The sequence below is a fragment of the Hylobates moloch genome, unplaced genomic scaffold, assembly GCF_009828535.3.
Source record: "Hylobates moloch isolate HMO894 unplaced genomic scaffold, HMol_V3 SCAFFOLD_3, whole genome shotgun sequence".
Classification (NCBI taxonomy): domain Eukaryota; kingdom Metazoa; phylum Chordata; class Mammalia; order Primates; family Hylobatidae; genus Hylobates; species Hylobates moloch.
Genome location: NW_026652278.1, coordinates 102840871 through 102858989, shown reverse-complemented (window position 1 = coordinate 102858989; position 18119 = coordinate 102840871). Strand labels below are relative to the sequence as shown.

The 18119-nt window shown below is 43.1% G+C and overlaps 1 non-coding gene across 1 annotated transcript; it reads right to left on the bottom strand.

Moving 5' to 3' along the window:
* Positions 1-6072: 6072 nt before the first annotated feature.
* LOC116466140 (U6 spliceosomal RNA) lies at positions 6073-6176 on the bottom strand. Its single transcript, XR_004247393.1, has one exon. It is a non-coding gene; the product is annotated as a U6 spliceosomal RNA (small nuclear RNA).
* Positions 6177-18119: the final 11943 nt, after the last annotated feature.

The following is an 18119-nucleotide window of genomic DNA, read 5'->3' as shown; positions in this document are numbered from 1 at the left end:
CTGAGGGCCAGGAGGTTAACTGTCTCCTAGACACTGGTGCAGCCTTCTCAGTCTTACTCTCCTATCCAGGACAACTGTCCTCCAGATCTGTCACTATCTGAGGGGTCCTAGTACAGCCAGTCACTAGATACTTCTCTCAGCCACTAAGTTGTGACTGGGGAGCTTTACTCTTTTCACATGCTTTTCTAATTATGCCTGAAAGCCCCACTCCCTTGTTAGGCAGAGACATTCTAGCAAAAGCAGGGGCCATTATACAACTGAACATAGGAGAAGGAACACCCATTTGTTGTCCCCTGCTTGAGGAAGGAATTAATCCTGAAGTCTGGGCAACAGAAGGACAATATGGATGAGCAAAGAATGCCCATCCTGTTCAAGTTAAACTAAAGGATTCCGCCTCCTTTCCCTACCAAAGGCAGTACCCCCTTAGACTGGAGGCCCAACAAGGACTGCAAAAGATTGTTAAGGACCTAAAAGCTGAAGGCCTAGTAAAATCATGCAATAGCCCCTGCAATACTCCAATTTTAGGAGTACAGAAACGGTTAGTGCAAGATCTCAGGATTATCATTGAGGCCATTGTCCCTCTATACCCAGCTGTACCTCACCCTCATACTCTGCTTTCCCAAATACCAGAGGAAGCAGAATGGTTTACAGTCCTGGACCTTAAGGATGCCTTTTTCTGCATCCCTGTACATCCTGACTCTCAATTCTTGTTTGCCTTTGAAGAACCCTTGAATGCAATGTTTCAACTCACCTGGACTGTTTTACCCCAAGGGTTCAGGGATAGCCCCGATTTATTTGGCCAGGCATTAGCCCAAGACTTGAGCCAATTCTCATACCTGGACACTCTTGTCCTTCGGTACATGGATGATTTACTTTTATCCACCCCTTCAGAAACCTTGTGCCACCAAGCCACCCAAGCACTCTTAAATCTCCTCGCTACCTGTGGCTACAAGGTTTCCAAACCAAAGGCTCAGCTCTGCTCACAGCAGGTTAAATACTTAGGGATAAAATTATCCAAAGTCACCAGGGCCCTCAGTGAGGAATGTATCCAGCCTATACTGGCTTATCCTCATCCCCAAACCCTAAAGCAACTAAGAGGGTTCCTTGGCATAACAGGTTTCTGCCGAATATGGATTCCTAGGTACGGCAAAATAGCCAGACCATTATATACACTAATTAAGGAAACTCAGAAAGCGAATACCCATTTAGTAAGATGGACACCTGAAGCAGAAGCGGCTTTCCAGGCCCTAAAGAGGGCCCTAACCCAAGCCCCAGTGTTAAGCTTGCCAACGGAGCAAGACTTTTCTTTATATGTCACAGAAAAAAACAGGAATAGCTCTAGGAGTCCTTACACAAGTCTGAGGGATGAGCTTGCAACCTGTGGCATTCCTGAGTAAGGAAATTGATGTAGTGGCAAAGGGTTGGCCTCGTTGTTTATGGGTAGTGGCGGCAGTAGCAGTCTTAGTATCTGAAGCAGTTAAAATAATACAGGGAAGAGATCTTACTGTGTGGACATCTCATGATGTGAATGGCATACTCACTGCTAAAGGAGACTTGTGGCTGTCAGACAACCATTTACTTAAATATCAGGCTGTATTACTTGAAGGGCCAGTGCTGTGACTGCGCACTTGTGCAGCTCTTAACCCAGCCACATTTCTTCCAGACAATGAAGAAAAGATAGAACATAACTGCCAACAAGTAATTGCTCAGACCTAGGCCGCTCGAGGGGACCTTTTAGAAGTTCCCTTAACTGATCCCGACCTCAACTTGTATACTGATGGAAGTTCCTTTGTAGAAAAAGGACTTCAAAAAGTGGGCTATGCAGTGGTCAGTGATAATGGAATACTTGAAAGTAATCCCCTCACTCCAGGAACTAGCGCTCAGCTGGCAGAACTAATAGCCCTCACTTGGGCACTAGAATTAGGAGAAAGAAAAAGGGTAAATATATGTACAGACTCTAAGTATGTTTACCTAGTCCTCCGTGCCCATGCAGCAATATGGAGAGAAAGGGAATGCCTAACTTCCAAGGGAACACGTATCAAACATCAGGAAGCCATTAGGAGATTATTATTGGCTGTACAGAAACTTAAAGAGGTGGCAGTCTTACAGTGCCGAGGTCATCAGAAAGGAAAGGAAAGGGAAATAGAAGGGAACCGCCAAGCGGATATTGAAGCCAAAAGAGCCGCAAGGCAGGACCCTCCATTAGAAATGCTAATAGAAGGGCCCCTAGTATGGGGTAATCCCCTCCGGGAAACCAAGCCCCAATACTTAGAAAAAGAAACCGAATGGGGAACCTCACGAGGACATAGTTTCCTCCCCTCAGGATGGCTAGCCACCGAAGAAGGAAAAATACTTTTGCCTGCCGCTAACCAACGGAAATTACTTAAAACCCTTCACCAAGCCTTTCACTTAGGCATTGATAGCACCCATCGGATGGCCAAATCATTATTTACTGGACCAGGCCTTTTCAAAACTATCAAGCAGATGGTCAGGGCCTGTGAAGTGTGCCAAAGAAATAATCCCCTGCCTTATCACCAAGCTTCTTCAGGAGAACAAAAAACAAGCCATTACCCAGGAGAAGACTAGCAACTAGATTTTACCCACATGCCCAAATCGCAGGGATTTCAGTATCTGCTAGTTTGGGCAGATACTTTCACTGATTGGGCGGAGGCCTTCCCCTGTAGGACAGAAAAGTCCCAGGAGGTAATAAAGGCATTAGTTCATGAAATAATTCCCAGATTCGGACTTCCCCAAGGCTTACAGAGTGACAATGGCCCTGCTTTCAAGGCTACAGTAACCCAGGGAGTATCCCAGGCGTTAGGTATACAATATCACTCACACTGCGCCTGGAGGCCACAGTCCTCAGGGAAGGTCGAGAAAATGAACGAAACACTCAAACGACATCTAAAAAAGCTAACCCAGGAAACCCACCTCGCATGGCCTGCTCTGTTGCCCATAGCCTTACTAAGAATCCGAAACTCTCCCCAAAAAGCAGGACTTAGCCCATACGAAATGCTATATGGACAGCCCTTCCTAACCAATGACCTTGTGCTTGACCGAGAGACGGCCAACTTAGTTGCAGACATCACCTCCTTAGCCAAATATCAACAAGTTCTTAAAACATTAAAAGGAGGCTGTCCCCAAGAAAAGGGAAAGGAACTATTCCACTCTGGTGACATGGTATTAGTCAAGTCCCTTCCCTCTAATTCTCCATCCCTAGATACATCCTGAGAAGGACCCTTCCCAGTCATTTTATCTACCCCAACCGCAGTAAAAGTGGCTGGAGTGGAGTCTTGGATACATCACACTCAAGTCAAACCCTAGATACCTCCAAAGGAACCCGAAAATCCAGGAGACAATGCTAGCTATTCCTGTGAACCTCTAGAGGATCTGCACCTGCTCTTCAAGTGACAACCAGGAGGAAAGTAACTAAAGTCATAAATCCCCATGACCCTCCTTTATCATATTTTTCTCTTTACTGTTCTCTTACCCTCTTTCACTCTCACTGCACCCCCTCCATGCCACTGTATGACCAGTAGCTCCCCTTACCAAGAGCGTCTATGGAGAATTCGGCTTCCTGGAAATATTGATGCCCCATTGTATAGAAGTTTATCTAAGGGAAACCCTCCTTCACTGCCCACACCCATACGCCCTGCAACTGCTATAACTCTGCCACTCTTTGCATGCATGTAAATACTCATTATTGGACAGGGAAAATGATTAATCCTAGTTGTCCTGGAGGACTTGGAGCCACCGTCAGTTGGACTTACTTCACCCATACCAGTATGTCTGATTGAGGTGGAGTTCAGGATCACGCAAGAGAAAAACATGTACAGGAAGTAATCTCCCAACTGACCCAGGTACACAGCACCCCTAGCCCCTACAAAGGACTAGATCTCCCAAAACTACACGAAACCCTCCATACCCGTACTGGCCTAGTAACCCTCACTGGGCTCCATGAGGTCTCTGCCCAAAACCCTACTAACTGTTGGATGTGCCTCCCCCTGAACTTCAGGCCATACATTTCAATCCCTGTACCTGAACAATGGAACAACTTCAGCACAGAAATAAACACCACTTCTGTTTTAGTAGGACCTCCTGTTTCCAATCTGGAAATAAACCATACCTCAAACCTCACCTGTGTAAAATTTAGCAATACTATAGACACAACCAACTCCCAATGCTTCAGGTGGGTAACTGCTCCCACACGAATACTCTGCCTACCCTCAGGAATATTTTTTGTCTGTGGTACCTCAGCCTATCGTTGTTTGAATGGCTCTTCAGAATCTATGTGCTTCGTCTCATTCTTGGTGCCCCCCCATGACCATTTACACTGAACAAGATTTATACAATCATGTTGTACCTAAGCCCCGCAACAAAAGAGTACCCATTCTTCCTTTGTTATTGGAGCAGGAGTGCTAAGCGGACTAGGTACTGGCATTGGCAGTACTGGGCAACAAGAGTGAAACTCCATCTCAAAAAAAAAGAAAAAGTGTTCTCCTAGCTTCAACCTCTACTCAGTTCTACAAACTATCTCAAGAACTAAATGGTGACATGGAACAGGTTGCCGACTCCCTAGTCACCTTGCAAGATCAACTTAACTCCCTAGCAGCAGTAGTCCTTCAAAATCGAAGAGCTTTAGACTTGCTAACCGCCAAAAGAGGGGGAACCTCTTTATTTTTAGGGGAAGAATGCTGCTATTATGTTAATCAGTCCAGAATCGTCAGCGAGAAAGTTAAAGAAATTTGAGATTGAATACAATGTAGAGCAGAGGAGCTTCAAAACACTGGACCCTGGGGCCTCCTCAGCCAATAGATGCCCTGGATTCTCCCCTTCTTAGGACCTCTAGCAGCTATAATATTGTTACTCCTCTTTGGACCCTGTATCTTTAACCTCCTTGTAAAGTTTGTCTCTGTCATAATTGAAGCTGTAAAGCTACAAATGTTCTTCAAATGGAGCCCCAGATGCAGTCCATGACTAAAATCTACTGTGGGCCCCTGGACCAGCCTGCTAGCCCATGCTCTAATGTTAATGACATTGAAGGCAACCCTCCCGAGGAAATCTCAACTGCACAACCCCTACTATGACCCAATTCAGCAGGAAGCAGTTAGAGCGGTTGTCGGCCAACCTCCCCAACAGCACTTGAGTTTTCCTGTTGAGAGGGGGGACTGAGAGACAGGACTAGCTGGATTTCCTAGGCCGACTAAGAATCCCTAAGCCTAGCTGGGAAGGTGACCACTTCCACCTTTAAACACGGGCTTGCAACTTAGCTCACACCCAACCAATCAGATAGTAAAGAGAGCTCACTAAAATGCTAATTAGGCAAAAACAGGAGGTAAAGAAATAGCCAATCACCTATTGCCTGAGAGCACAGCGGGAAGGACAAGGATTGGGATATAAACCAGGCATTCGAGCTGGCAATGGCTACCCTGTTTGGGTCTCCTTCCTTTGTATGGGAGCTCTGTTTCCACTCTATTAAATCTTGCAACTGAAACTGCAAAAAAAAAAAAAAGAAAAAGAAAAAAATTAAATTAAGAAGAATTAGTTTTAATTCTTATTAAATTTCTAAGAAAAGCATATTCAAAATTCCAGATTTCAATGTCCATCTCACCAGTTTTACTTCCTACCACAGACTGTAATTGTTCTTTCCTTTCATTAACATGAAGATCACTTTGTGATTCCTTCAATATGAGCTGGTATTATTTATTCCAAGCCTGTGTAATGTCTTTTTGGCTCATTTTACATTCTAGACATTTCTCCCTCAAAAGTTTGAAATAATGTTCTGTTAAATAAGTTGAATGACCTCGTTGTGGCATTCTTACCACTCCACCTTTCTGCAGCATTCAGCTGAGTTAAACTCACTCCTTTGAAAGTATCTCCCTAATCTATGATGCTCTGGTGTCCTCATTTTCCTCCTACCACTAGCCCCCAATCTTCAGACAACCCTCTAAAATTGGCATTTGATGATTTCTCTTAAGTCCTTTTAAAACCTCACTGTCCTTCTGGAGAAAGTTTCAGCTGCTGTTTATTTGCAGTGACTCACAACCTGTATCTCACTAACAAGTCTCAAATACAACTTTATTTTTCTTCACAAATTTGTGTGTTATTCTGTGCAGGGGCCATGCCAATTTTCTCTGTATCGTTCCAACTTTAGTATATGCACTGCCGAAGTGAGCACCCAAACACAAATTTTTAACTCAACATTACCAATCCGTTCTTGCTTCTGAAAAACCAGCTCTCTTTCCTGTATTCTCTGCCTAACTAAACTAATGGCAAAAGAATCCTTTCAGTGACTCAGGCTGGAGGCAGGTAGAACACCTGCCTTTCCCTTACTTCCCATATGTAATCAATAGCCTCACCCTGTCGATCCTATCCACCTAGTGATACTGGACTCCTTTGCATTCATTCCCAGGGCTCTTGTTCGGTTTCTCCTATATGGGCTATTGCTTTTCAATCTTGGTCAATTTGATAGGATAAAAAATGGTATCTCTTCATTGTTTTAATTTTAACTTCCTGACTTGCTAGTTATATGTTGTAACCTGTCTCATTTCTTCTCTGCCCAGTTTTACTCTAGTTTTTGCTGTGATATCCAGACTTTAAGCAAGTGTAATCTGACAGCACCTTGCCTCACCTGCTTTGGAGCTTCCCTGGTGTCACGTAAAGAGATGCCTGTGGGAAGCTGCAGGCCACTGACACGTGTGCAAAACTGGAATTGCAAGGTATTAATCCCCGTGAGAAAATCTTTAAGCAGTGGGCACAATGGGGGTTAAGTGTTTTCTTTTTTTAAGACAGGGTGTCACTCTGTTTCCCAGGCTGAAATGCAGTAGGGTGGTCATAGCTCACTGCAGCCTTAAACCCTTATGTTCAAGCAATCCTCCCACCTCAGCCTCCTGCGCATCTGGGACTATAGGCACACACAGCCATGCCCAGCCAACTTGATAAGTGTCTTTAGAACGTTCCGTCAACAAACAATATTAAGGTGCCTTTTCACCTATATTGTCTAAAATCGTAGCTACTTGACACAAATAGCCACTGAGCACTTGAAATGTAAATAGTCCAAGTTGACTACGTTATCAATATAATATAAACACCAGATTCCAAAGACAATATGAAATGAAAAAGATTTTCTCCTAGTCAGAGTAGAGCTTTCCTACCTGCCTATTTAGAAATGGCTACTTCTTCCTTAATGGGCCCAATACATGCTTAACAAATCTTAATTGTGTTGACTTACTCTTCAAGTTTGCAAAATTATTTATGTGCATAGAGCTTATTAAAAGTGTTCTCAGCCGGGCGCAATTGCTCGTGCCTGTAATCCCAGCACTTTGGGAGGCCAAGCCGGGTGGATCCCCTAAGATCAGGAGTTCAAGACCAGCCTGGCCAACACGGTGAAACCCTGTCTCTACTAAAATACAAAAAATTATCCGGGTGTGGTGGTGGGTGCTGTAATCCCAACTACTCGGGAGGCTGAGGCAGGAGAATCGCTTAAACCTGGGAGGTGGAGTTTGTAGTGAGCCGAGATCGCCCCATTGCACTCCAGCCTGGGCAACAAGAGTGAAACTCCATCTCAAAAAAAAGAAAAAGTGTTCTCCTAGCCTCAAAATGGATTATGCATACTTTTTCTGCATACTCATAGGTATCAACCAATTATATAACTTTTCAGGCCATTATATTAAAATATTAGCTGAAAACAAATGCTTACTTTTCAACAATACACTCTGCAGTCCCTTCTTGAGCTACACAAATGGCTGTCAGTCATCAGCCTTGCCTGTATTCATGTTTTTTGCATCTCAGTTTTATTGAGCAGCTAGTAACAAGTGTAGGTGCGTAAGGCATAGTAAAATCTGTAGAACATGTTTGTGTCCTAAAGAAGCTACAATCTAGGCGGACAGTGATGGGCTTAAAGAACTGGGCTAGTGGAGTATACGAAGACCTTGGTGAGGGCTTTGTTTGGTTATCTCTTCCTTTGAGAAAAGACCTGTACCTTGTATTTAAAAAAACAAACAAACAAAACCTGCTAACAGGTACATGGTTTTTGCCCTCTTGATCCCTTAGTAGGCCTTAGAGGGAGAAAGTGCTCAAGACCAGAAAATAATTCCCTGGGAGAGATGCTTATGAGTATGCTATTGCTCTTATAGCCGCCACCTTCCATGCTGAAGAGCTGCAGATGTTTGCTGGCTTGTATAGATCTCTTGGTAATATGTAGTTTATATCTAGAAATGCTAATTGTTCTAAGGCACCCTGAATTCATCTCTTAAACACAGTGAGAGGATGAGTAATGAGTAAAGTACTTACCACAGTCCTGCATTCTAAAACTTTCGTGTACATTCAACCCTAAAACAATTCTGATTACAACTGCCAACACAAACATTTACATATTACTTCTAATTGCACTTCCACCAAGTTTACAAAGCATCTTAAATTCATCTTGTTATATCCTAAAGCTTTTCATGCTTTAGGATGTGAATGCTTATTTATTTTTATGCTGAAATCAGAAGAATAGTATGAGAGAAAGATTGATGATTTTGGCAGAGAAGGGGAATTGACCAATAAACTAAATTGCTCAGAGGCCAAGGGAGTAGGGTCAAGGAACAAGGGTAAGTGTCATAGAAAAAGTTGTGGAAGGGCCGGGCATGGTGGCTCACACCTGTAATCCCAGAACTTTGGGAGGCCAAGGCATGTGGATCACTTGAGGTCAGGAGTTCGAGACCTGCCTGGCCAACATGGTGAAACCCTGTCTCTACTAAAAACACAAAAATTAGCTAGGCGTAGTGGTACACATCTGTAATCCCAGCTACTCGGGAGGCTGAGGCAGGAGAACCACTTGAATCAGGGAGGTAGAGGTTGCAGTGAGCCAAGGTCGCACCACTGCACTCCAGCCTGGATGACAGAGCGAGACTCCATCTCAAAAAAAAAGAAAAACACTAGTTGTGGACGATGAGGATGTGGATCTCATCCTACATGCTGTAGATGACTGAGCATCAATAAGTTTGTAAGCTCATGGGAAGATACGTGAGAAAAATCACACCCAATTTTTCCATTTTTCAGAACAACTACATGGGCTCCTGAGAAAAAGTATGTTAGGTTAATGCTTGAGGAAGATTTCAAATAGTTACCGAGGAGTGGAGCAGAGAAAGCCATGTATTTACAGGTGGTAAGGAAAGTTCATAAGGTTAGATGAAGATAATGAGTTTGTAATAGTGCCAATCCATGGCCAGGCACAGTGGCTCACGCCTGTAATCCCAGCAATTTGGGAGGCCAGGGTGGGTGGATCACGAGGTCAGGAGATAGAGACCATCTTGGCTAACATGGTGAAACCCCGTCTCTACTAAAAATACAAAAAAATTAGCCAGGCATGGGGGCAGGCGCCTATAGTCCCGGCTACTTGGGAGGCTGAGGCAGGAGAATGGCGTGAACCCGGGTGGCAGAGCTTGCAGTGAGCAGACATCGCACCACTGCACTCCAGCCTGGGTGACAGAGCGAGACTCTGTCTCAAAAAAAAAAAAAAAAATAGTGCCAATCCATGTGTTTCTTCAGCAGTACTCAGCAGTCCAGTTATAGGAAGTCAGGGGATTGAATAAATAGGATAAGAATACATATCAGCCATCCTTGAATGCCAGGAGCTTTATTTGTACAATTGATGCAAAGGATCCACTGAAGTTCTATGACCAGTGAATGATATTATAAGACCAAAATCTTAAAATAGGGTATGGAGTGGGGAAAAACTACATTCACCCACACATTAGGTGACAGGGACAGGAATGAGGTCAGAAGCACTGTTAATGCAAGGAAGACAATAGGATCAAGCTCCATGCTAAGAAAATAAAATGACTTCATGACTCGTGCACTTGCATGAAGCACAGGTAATGAAATATTTTGAACCAGGTTAACTTGGATAATTTTATTTTTATATTTTTTTAGAAACAGAGTCTCATTCTGTCACTCAGGTTGGAGTGCAGTGGTGCAATCATAGCTCACTGCAGCCTAGAACTCCTGGACTCAAGCTATCCTCCCACCTCAGCCTCGCAAGTAGGCTAATTTTTTTTTCTTTAAAAATGTTGCCCAGGCTGGTCTCAAACCTTTGGCCTCCTAAAGCACTGGGGTTGCAGATGTGAGCCACTACACACTGCCAAGAAACTTTTAAGTAATAAATAAATAAATATATATATATTTGTATTTTTGTATTTTTTGTATTTTGCATTTTGTAGTTTTTGTATTTTTAGTAGAGATGGGGTTTCACCATGTTGGCCAGGCTGGTCTCGAACTCCTGATTTCAAGCGATCCGCCCACCTCATCCTCCCAAAGTGCTGGGATTACAGGTATGAGCCACGGCACCCGGTCTACCCACCTCACCCAACCTACATAAATATTTAATGGTATCAACTTTCACTCGCATCCGTGTGAAGAGACCACCAAACAGGCTTTGGGTGAGCAACAAGGCTGTTTACTTCGCCTGGGTGCAAGTGGCTGAGTCGGAAAAGAGAGTCTGTGAAGGGAGATAGGGGTGGGGCCATTTTATAGGATTTGGGTAGGTAAAGGAAAATTACAGTCAAAGGGGGTTGTTCTCTGGTGGGCAGAGGTGGGGGTCACAAGGTGCTCAGTGGGGGAAATTTTTGAGCCAGGATGAGCCAGGAGAAGGAATTTCACAAGGTAACGTCATCAGTTAAGGCAAGGACCGGCTATTTTAACTTCTTTTGTGGTGGAATGTCATCAGTCAAGGCAGGAACAGGCCATTTAAATATCACGTCATTTGTGATTCTTCAGTTACTTCAGGCCATCTGGATGTATACGTGCAGGTCACAGGGGATATGATGGCTTAGCTTGGGCTCAGAGGCCTGACATCAACCACACCACATATCTGCAAGGATCACTGGGAAGATTGTGCTCCTCTCTAAGTGGAATACAACAAAGATGACTAAACAGAGAGGAGAGAGAGCAAGCTTATAATATAAAGATAATTCTCTACAAAAGATGGCTTTGCTTGTTATTAGCTTCTGTTGAGGTTGAATTGTGTCCCTCCAAATTTCATATGTTGAAGTCCTGACTCCCAGTTCCTTAGAATGTGACCTGACTTGAAAATAGGGTTATTGTAGATGGAATTGTTAAGATGAGGTCATACTGGAGTAGGGTCGGCCCCTCATCAAAAACAGCTGATATCCTTGTAAAAAAGAAATCTGGACACAGACATAGACACAGGCAAAAACCATGTGCAGGTGAAGGCAGAGATCAGGGTGATGAGATCAGGGTGATGCTGCGGAGGCGGAGGAATGTGAGAGACGCCAGCAAGCGCCAGATGCCAGTAGAGAGGGATGGAACAGGTTACTCCCTCACAGCTCTCGGAAGAAACCAATCTTGCCGACACCTTGATCTCAGACTTCCAGCCTCCACAACTGTGAGACAATGGATTTCTGTCATTTAAGCCACCCAGTTTATATTTTGTTATAGCAGCCCTAGCAAATTAATACAGTTTCCATCTTGAAGAAAAATCCAAGATTTTTACATTGTTGTGGAATAAACAAAACTATAACTTACATTCCACAATTGCATATAGCATCTGCTGTCGGGTTTCGTGTTCTCATGTTCTATCTAATTTTGTAAAGTTACAAAATTTTCCCCCAGGGCTGAGGGCATGCAGATGGAATATTGCAGAGGGACATGTAACCCCTTGGTTCCCCTCCTATCCCCAGAGCTCTGCTTTTGGCTTCCTCAGAGCCTAAAAGCCTCTTGTGACACAGATACTCCTCAGGTACAGCCATGGGTGTAAGCAACTGGACAGAGTTAGGCTGGCACCACTACCAATGCCCTCTACCTAAAAAGGTACAACAGGAGCCACACCTCCCTCTCCTACCCCATTCTGTGCTCTGAGGATTACCCTTCATCATGGTCCAAACTGAGGGCCTCACCCGTGTGACATTCAAATGTCACAAGGTCATTCTGACCGCTCTTATAGCTTGTCAAACCATTTACAATCTGTTCTTTGTGGTGTGGTAACTGTCAATCAGTGGAAGTTTTTCCAGGCCTTTTATGTAGCCATATGTGATGGTTAATTTGTGTGTCACCTTGACTGGGTCAGAGTCCCCAGACATTTGGTCAAACATTTTTCTCAGCTGTGCGGGTGTTTCTGGCTGAGATTAACATTGAATTAGGAAACTGAGGGAAGCAGATGGCCCTCACTCATGTGGCTGAGTCTCATCCAGTCAACTGAAGACTGGAACTCAACAAAAGGGCTGAGTAAGAGGGAACTCCTGCTGCCTGACTGCCTTGGCCTGAAACTGATTTTTTTCTTTCCTTCAGACTCAAACTGAAACTCAGCTCTTCTTGGGTCTCAAGCTGGCTGGATTTCAGACTAGAACTGCACCCTTGGCTCTCCTGGGTCTCCAGCTTCCTGACTGTAGATCATGGGACTGGTCAGCCTCCATAATCACCGGGAGCCTATTCCTTATGTAAAATCTCTTTATATTCTATACAAGGAGATATATCTCTATCTATATCTATATCTATATCTATATATACGCACACACACACATATATGTAAAATATCTTTATATTCTATACAAGGAGATATATCTATATCTATATATACACACACATATGTAAAATATCTTTATATTCTATACAAGGAGATATATATATATCTTGTATAGAATAGAGATATATATATATCTCCTTGTATATATATATATATATATGAAACAAACCAACAAGATTTATATCTGTCTATATCTATACCTATATATGTATCTTGTATATATATATATCTTGTGTATATATATACGATATATATATATCTTGTGTATATATATACGATATATATATATCTTGTATATATATATCTTGTGTATATATATACGATATATATATATCTTGTATAGAATAGATATATATATATATCTCCTTGTATAGAATATATAGATATAGGTATAGATATAGACAGATATAAATCTTGTTCGTTTGTTTCTCTGCAGAACCCTAATACAATATATATTTAATCTAACCAATTTGGTGGATTAAAGCAGTGGTCTGCAATCTTTTTGGCACCGGGGACAGGTTTCATGGAAGACAATTTTTCCACGGGCCAGGGGTAGAGGGTATGGCTTTGGAATGAAACTGTACTATCTCAGATCATCAGGCATTAGTTAGATCTCATAAGAAGCACACAACTTAGATCCCTGGCATGTTCACAATAGGGTCCAGGCTCCTATGAGAATCTAATGCTCCCACTGATCTGACAGGAGGCGGAGCTCAGGGTTAATGCTCCCTCGCCCTCTGCTCACCCCCTGCTGTGCGGCCGGTTCCTAACAGACCATGGACTGGTACTAGTCCACTGCCTAGAGGATGGGGACCCCTGGATTAAAGTACAGTACAATCAGTAATTTCTTGGGCTTTACAAGGAAGCCAGGGGCTAAACTGGTATAACCTCAAGTGAACAAAGAAAATATAAGCGGTACTTATTACATAAAGTTATGAAATTTAATGAGTAAAATAAATAAATAGAATTACATTAAAAATTAAAGAAATCAATAAGAACTCAAAATTGTTAGAATAATAACAATAATACTAATGCAGGGGGGATCCTCCAGTTCTGCCACCTACTTTTGTAGTGACCACCAGAGCACTGAAGCTTCCCCTTGGTGTACTGGCTACATCAACATGACGCCTGTGCCCATTACATACACGCATGTGAACTTCAGCAATTCTTGCCTGAGTGAGTCACCTCTGTGAGACTTTTGGGCAAGATCCATCACCACAGTGGCTGGGGGAGACAGCACAACTCCAAGAATATCTATATCAAAAGCCTCTCCAAATTTAAATATACAACTTTCTTTTTATCTACACTGCCTCAGACGTACTCTTCTAATCACTAATCAGCCTGAAAATATAAACATTTACTGACAGGAAAGAAAATCTTCCTCAAAAACTAAAACAACTTTAGGAAGAAGTGCAAGTTGAGGATGGCCAACCCTGACTGAGAGCATCTAAGGAAAGAAAAACTGAATTTTTTAAATATGACTGTTTGGGGCTGGGTGCAGTGGCTCAAGCATGTAATCCCAGCACTTTGGGAGGCCAAGGTGGGTTGATCGCTTGAGCCCAGGAGTTCGAGACCAGCCTGGGCAACATAGTGAGCAACATCTCTTAAAAAAAAAAATTAAAATATGACTGTTCAGAAAACTTTTCCTAATTTGCACCTGCATAAGAACTTCTGAAAATTTTAGGAACAGCTAGAATGGTTTTCTAATATTTCTTGACCTGTGTGTTTTTGAAGATTTTAACATTAATGTTAAAGCTTATTTTACATTATTTAACACTAACCTTTAATTTAACATTAATTAAATAATGTAAAATAAGCTTTTAATAATATTTTAATTATTTAACATTAATGTAAAAGCTTATGTGTAATTAATGATTGTTACAGGCTGGGCACGGTGGCTCACATCTGTAATCCCAGCACTTTGGGAGGCCAAGGCAGGCAAATCACCTGAGGTCAGGAGTTTGAGACCAGCCTGGCCAACATGGTGAAACCCTGTCTCTACTAAAAATACAAAAATTAGCTGGGCATGGTGGTGGGCAACTGTAATCCCATCTACTCAGGAGGCTGAGGCAGGAGAATTGCTTGAACCCAGGAGGCAGAGGTTGCAGTGAGCCAAGATTGCGCCAGGGCACTCCAGCCTGGACGACAGAATGAGACTCTGTCTCCAAAAAAAAAAGAGCGATTGTTGCAAATTTTTTTTTTTTTTTTTGAGATGGAGTCTTGCTCTGTCTCCCAGACTGGAGTGCAGTGGCGCAACCTCGGCTCACTGCAAGCTCCACCTCCCGGGTTCACGCCATTCTCCTGCCTCAGCCTCCCGAGTAGCTGGGACTACAGGCGTCCACCACCATGCCTGGCTAATTTTTTTGTATTTTTAGTAGAGACGGGGTTTCACTGTGTTAGCCAGGATGGTCTCCATCTCCTAGTCTCGTGATCCACCCACCTTGGCCTCCCAAAGTGCTGGGATTACAGGCGTGAGTCACCACACCGGCCTGAGTTAATCTTAAAGTGCCTGATTTTTGTTCCTCTTGTGGACATTCTCTTTAAGCCCTGCCTGCTGTCTTTGAATTTCCTGGATATACTTAATATGCACAGAGTAAGCAGATAGGGTTGGCTCTTCCCCCAGTGCCAGTCAGTGAGCATTCCCTGAGTGCAGTCCTTTCCATGAGCCTACATCAGTGCTGAGCACAGCGCTAAAAATCAGCCAAACTGGCCGGGTGCGTTGGCTCACATCTGTAATCCCAGCACTTTGGGAGGCCGAGGCAGGCAGATCACCTGAGGTCAGGAGTTTGAGACCAGCCTGGCCACATCGTGAAACCCCATCTCTACTAAAAATACAAAAATTAGCCGGGCGTGGTGGCGGGTGCCTGTAATCCCAGCTACTGGGGAGGCTGAGGCAGGAGAATCACTTGAACCCAGGAGGCGGAGGTTGCAGTGAGCAGAGATCAGGCCATTGCACTCCAGTCTGGGTGACAAGAGCAAAACTCCGTCCCTCCACACTCCACCCCACCCACCCCCCTCCCAAAAAAAGAAAACACAGCCAGACTTGTGAATAACCCAGCGTACTTTTGTAAGTGCGTAGGACAGTGGACAGTGGGGCCCAAAGCCTCCATTACAAGGCTCTATGGAGAATTGGAGGCACATAAATAGCCCCAGTGAGACCCACAGGTGGCTGAATGGGGCGGGTATAAAGAAATTTGCCACATTCTCTTGGGAAAGCAAGATTGGTCTTATTTCTTTTCCTCATTCTGTCTCTAAAGGGAAAGGCATTGAGGAGAGTGACAGTAGATACGGCTATTTCAATATATATATATCTAGAGAGATGATAGATGATAGATAGACAGACAGATAGATAACATGCATATATATCCAGCATGGTTTTTTTTAATCACCCAAAGTTCAGAGTTTACATTAGGGTTCACTCGTGGTGTTATGCATCCTACGAGTTTTGATAAAGGCAGAATGACATGTATCCACTATTATAATATCATAGAGAATAGTTTTACTGCCCTAAAAATCTTCTGTGCTCTGCCTATTAGTCATCACATCCTTCCCCCAACCCCTGACAGCCATTGATCTTTTCACTTTCACCACAGTTTTGTTTTGGGTTTGGTTGGTTTTTTTTGTTTTGTTTTTTTTTTTAGGCAGAGTCTCACTGAATCACTCAGGCTGGGGTGCAGTGGCTTGATCCTTCATCTTGGCTCACTGCAACCTCCGCCTCCCAAGCTCAAGCGATTCTTGTGCCTCAGCCTCCTGAGTAGCTGGAATTACAGGCATGCGCCACCATGCCCGGCTATTTTTTGTATTTTTAGTAGAGATGGGGTTTTGCCATACTGGCCAGGCTGGTCTCGAATTCTTGACCTTAAACGATCTGCCTGCCTCGGGTTCCTAAAGTCCTGGGATTATAAGCGTGAGCCACCACGCCCAGCCAATTTTCACCAGTTTACCTTTACCAGAATGTCACATAGCTGAAATCATATGGTACGTACCCTTTTCAGATTGTCTTCTTTCATTTAGTAACATGTATTTATATGTGTTTTTTTTTTCTTTTTTAAAATAGAGATGTAGTCTCACTATGTTGTCCAGGCTGGTCTCAAATAACTGAGCTTAAGTGATCCTCCTGCCTTGGCTTCCCATAGTGATAGGATTACAGGCGTGAGCCCAGCCAGTAATATGTATTTAAAGTTCCTCTCTGCCTTTTCATGCCTGGATAGCTCATTTCTTTTTAGTGCTCAATAATATTTCATCATCTGGATATACCACAGTTTACACATTCTTCCACTGAAGGACATTGTAGTTGCTTTCAAGTTTGGGTAATTATGAATAAAGCTGCTATAAATATCCATGTGCAGATTTTTGTGGAGACGTAAGTTCTCAACTCCTTTGGGTAAATATCAAGGAGGGAGATTGCTGGATTATACGGTAAGGATATGTTTCGTTTTGTAAGGAACTGACAAAATGTCTTTCCAAAGTGGCTGTACCACTTTGCATTCCCACTGTCAATGAAAGTTCCTGTTTACATTCTCACCAGCAATGGATATTGTCAGTGTTTTGAATTTTTGCCATTCTAAAAAATGTTCAGTGGTCTGGCATGTATTTTATTTTATTTTATTTTGAGACAGAGTCTCGCTCTGTCACCCAGACTGGAGCACAATGGCACGATCTTGGCTCACTGCAGCCTCCACTTCCTGGGTTCAAGCAATTCTCCTGCCTCAGTCCCCCAGGTAGTTGGGACTATAGGTGTGCACCTTGCTAATTTTTTTTTTTTTTTTTTTTTTGAGACAGAGTCTCGCTCTGTCGCCCAGGCTGGAGTGCAGTGTTGTGATCTTGGCTCACTGCAACCTCCACCTCCTGAGTTCAAGTGATTCTCCTGCCTCAGCCTCCTGAGTAGCTGGGATTACAGGCATGCACCACCATGCCCAGCTAATTTTTGTATTTTTAGTAGAGATGGGGTTTCACCATGTTGGCCAGGATAGTCTTGATCTCCTGACCTCGTGATCCGCCCCCCTTGGCCTCCCAAAGTGCTGGGATTACAGGTGTGAGCCACTGCGCCCAGCCCTAATTTTTGTATTTTTAGTAGAGACGGGGTTTCACCATGTTGACCAGGGTGATCTTGAACTCCTGACCTCAGGTGATCTGCCTGCCTCAGCCTCCCAAAGTGCTGGGATTACAGGCATGAGCCACCACATCTGGCCTTGGCATGTATTTTAAATAAAATGTATTAGTCCCTGCCTATTAAAGAATCTTATATAAATATCGATAAAAAAAGAAAGAGAAAAGAAAAATCACTCATAATCCTATCACCTAAAGATAATTACTTTAATATTTGGGCATATATCCTTCTAATCATTCTTCTGTGTATGTATGAATGGATTTTTTTTCTTTAACCCTTCTCAAGATTCATATAGATCAATTTATCTAGGAGCAAATTCAATGTGCCCATTTTTAACAGGGGTATATAATCTATAACTAATTTAATAGTCTGACCTGTGGTCTGATTTGGGGAAATCAAGCCAAATAGTACCTGATCCTTTTCAAAGACTAGCTACCCTAACTTAAAAAAAAAAAAATAAACACTCAGGAGTTCTTTATTTTG